The following is a 3,146-nucleotide window of genomic DNA, read 5'->3' as shown; positions in this document are numbered from 1 at the left end:
AACTCCCTGTATTCAAGCAGACATACATATAAGTCAAAAATATATAAAAAACAAACCAGCTTCTATCTACAAAACTGAGGAAGAGCTGCAAGTGCTTATCTCATTAACTCAGTACCAGTGTACTAATAAAAAACTCAAATCACTTAACCTCTGTAAATAATTTACTTTAAATAATTAACATTGTCAAATAAAAGGCATTTGGTAACATTTTCCTTAACCACAATAAACATGTGCATTCGAGACATACACTCACTATATTGTAGTAAAGCATAATTTTAATCTTTTGAAAAACATCAAAGAACTCTGTAGAAGCCATTTTAATCATGGTCCATTTAATCCATTTAATTGGCGGCAGTAGCTCAGTCTGTAGGGACTTGAATCAGAGGGTCACTGATTCATTTAGTCCCGGCATGGACCGAGTCCGGAAATTGGTCTGGTAGCTGGAGAGGTGCCAGTCCACTTCCTGAGCACTGCCGAGGTGCCCTTGAGCAAGGCACCCTCTGTTAGTAAAACACAACATTTAGATCATAAGAAATAAGAATATAATTTACAGTAAATATTTCAGAATTAAGAAACAGATTGGCTCCTATTAAGTGATAAAAACTGTTTATGAAAGTTGCCACTACAAATGCTTTTGTGACATATGTATAATGTCCTCATAGTGTAAAGTAAAATGAGTAAGGTAAAGCAGAGACCTTGTTTTGGCCTTTTTAGGGGATCTGTTGACAAATGATACAACAATGAGTTTAATAACCAAATGTTTATTTTGATCAACAATTCTCAGAGCAACCCATGGATAGTCTAGGCAGTGGGAAGTCTGGACTCTCTGGGTATTACTACCAGGGTGTGTGGCGATCACTAGGTGGCACCAAAGTCCACCAATTCAACAACTCCTCTGCCATCAGTCAGTGTCTGAAAGGAAAGGTGGTCCACATCTATGGAGACTCCACCGTCAGGCAGTGGTTTGAGTACCTTGATGCTTCACTTCCAGGTAGTTGATTCACAGTGATTTTAGGCAACAGTTTAATTGTATTTATTTCACAGCTTAATCTGCTCCTTTTTTTTTTATACTTTCAGATGCTAAGGAGATAAACCGGAATAATCCGAAGAAATTAGGACCTTTCATGATATGGGACAATGCAAAAAACATCTTGGTGAAGTTCCGCTTCCACGGTCCTCCTCTTAGTATTTTCGTCCATATCCCAACCAGTGAGCTGCGTTACATTGCCAATGAAATAGATGATGTAGTTGGTGGCACCAACACAGTTGTAATTTTTAGCATCTGGGCCCACCTCACTCCTTTCCCAATGCAATTCTACATCAGAAGGCTTTACGGCATCCGCAGGGCGGTGATTCGTCTGTTAAACAGGGCTCCAGACACGCTGGTGGTCATCAGGACTCCAAACCTCAGAGGTACAAACCCCTATATATTTACCTTTAATGACTGGTATGCTATTCAACAGGACAAGGTGGTCAGAGCTGTGTTCAAAGGACTTAATGTTCAGCTGGTGGATGCCTGGGAGATGGTTCTGGCCCACCACCTGCCTCACCACGTTCACCCACCTCCTCCCATCATCAAGAATATGGTTAACATTATATTGTCCCACATGTGCCCCCAATAGTGCATTTATTAATAATAATAACTTTATTTATATAGCACGTATCTAAACAAGGTTACAAAGTGCTTTACAGAATGCATTCAATCAAACTAAATAAAAAATACATGAAAAGTGCTTCACAAAAGAATCAGGATAAAACATTGGTGAGTTATAAAAATGTATTAAATTAATTAAAGCAGGACATTAATTATTAATCAATCGTTAAAAAGGTCTACTTATAAAAATGTGTTTGGAGCAAGGATTTCAAAATAGGAACAGTTTGCCAGCCTAATTTCTACAGGTAAGGAGTTCCAGAGCTTCGGTGCTCTGATGGCAAATTCCCAGTCGCCCTTGGTAACCAGCCTAGATCTAGGAACGACTAATAAAGGTGCTCTTGATGATCTAAGATTCAGCTCGGAGCATAAGGGGTTAAAAGTTCTTTAATGTAGGGGGGGGGGGGGGGGGGGGGGCTGGACCGTGTTGTGTTTTAAAAGTTTTTTTAAATAATTTTTAAATCAACCCTGTAAGTAACGGGCAGCAAATGGAGGGAGGAAAGGATTGGGATAATGTTGGACCTGCAGTTTGCATTTGTTAAAATCTGAGCAGCAGCATTCTGCACTTGCTGGAGTCTGGCCATTGAGGACTGACTCAGGCAAGTGAAAAGTGATTTGCAGTAGCCCAAACGTGAAAAGACAAAGGCATGAATAAGATTCTCTAGATCAGGGAAAGACAGAGTTGATTTAATTTACTAATGTTTCTTAGCTGGTAGTAACATGATTTAATGAGATTATTGATGTGCGGAATGAAGTTAAGCTGTGAATCAAATGTAACACCTACATTTCCACCTGTAGATTTTATATTGGGTGTTAGACCGGACCAAAGAGCGGCTTGAATTTGCTTGCTATATGATCAGGGCCAAAGAAAATGACCTCTGTCTTCCCTGTATTAAGCTGCAGACAACGACAGTTCATCCATTTCACAATGGGGGCCATGCACTCCACTAAATTGTTTAAGCGGCTGATATTGTCTGACTTGAAGGACAGGTACATTTGCACATTATCAGCATAACAGTGATAGGAGACCCCCTCCAAAGTGATTCATAATATTTCCTAGTGGAAGCATATGAAGGGAAAACAAGACTGGACCAAGAATTGAGTCCTGTGGCAGACCGTACGTCATGGGGGCCGAGGAAGAAACAAAATGATCAATTGAGACAGAGAATCCTCTATTTGACAGGTATGACCCAAACCATCTGAGTGCGGTTCCGGTGATGCCAACAAACTGATTAGGTCTATTGGCTAGAATTTTATGATCAATAGTATCAAATGCTGTGCTTAGGTCCAACAGCAATATAACCAAACATTCCCCATTATCAGCACTCATCAGCAAATCGTTTGTAGCCCTGATAAGAGCAGTTTTGGTACTGTGTCGTTGGAAGAACCCTGATTGAAACTTGTCACAGATGTCATTATTGTTTAAAACAGATGCGAGCAGGCTAAAAAAAAAACACCTTTTCAACCTTTTCAAGAACCTTAGATATGAACGGGA

At 39.9% G+C, this 3,146-nt stretch overlaps 1 pseudogene; it reads left to right on the top strand.

Moving 5' to 3' along the window:
• Positions 1 to 792: 792 nt before the first annotated feature.
• LOC136177685 (NXPE family member 3 pseudogene) lies at positions 793 to 2,058 on the top strand (annotated as a pseudogene).
• Positions 2,059 to 3,146: the final 1,088 nt, after the last annotated feature.

This window comes from Labrus bergylta, chromosome 23 (assembly GCF_963930695.1).
Source record: "Labrus bergylta chromosome 23, fLabBer1.1, whole genome shotgun sequence".
NCBI lineage: Eukaryota > Metazoa > Chordata > Actinopteri > Labriformes > Labridae > Labrus > Labrus bergylta.
This window is presented reverse-complemented; position numbering and strand designations above follow the sequence as displayed.